We start from the raw sequence: 568 nt of genomic DNA, 5'->3' as shown, positions 1-568 counted from the left end.
GCAATTAAATGAAATAACAGAATATCATTATATATATCAAAATTAACCTCTTTCAAGTTTCAATTATATTATAGCTATTGAATTGAGAATGGGGGTAACATGCAAATTAAATGAAGGTTGAAGCAGTAGAAGAGGAAATGGAGTGGGTGGGTGAGTGAGTGGACCCCAAAAACAAAATGAGAGCCCACTCACCAGAGAGGGCCGCACGAGCCTCAGGGAACCAGCTTGCCACAACACACACCCCCTTTTTCTCTTTTATTTTTATTGTTTTTATTTTTTTATGTCCAATTCTAACGCTTACATATTTATACAAACTCACGAAAATTTGATATGATATAATTTTTTTAATATATATCAGTGATGTTATATGATCAAGTTATTTAATAACAAATTCAATTAAGTTAGTTCAATAGCTTAAGAATTAATAATAAAAAAATTTAACTAAAAAAGTAAGAGAAAAAGAAGACACATAAAAACAATTTTAATTAAACTTAGTTACGAAAATGATTTATTCCCCTACTATTTCACCTTAAAATAAAGTTAATGATTTTTTTCCCCTTTTGTGTTA

Source organism: Arachis ipaensis, chromosome B06 (assembly GCF_000816755.2).
Source record: "Arachis ipaensis cultivar K30076 chromosome B06, Araip1.1, whole genome shotgun sequence".
Lineage (NCBI taxonomy): Eukaryota > Viridiplantae > Streptophyta > Magnoliopsida > Fabales > Fabaceae > Arachis > Arachis ipaensis.
Note: the sequence above shows the minus strand (reverse complement) of the source record.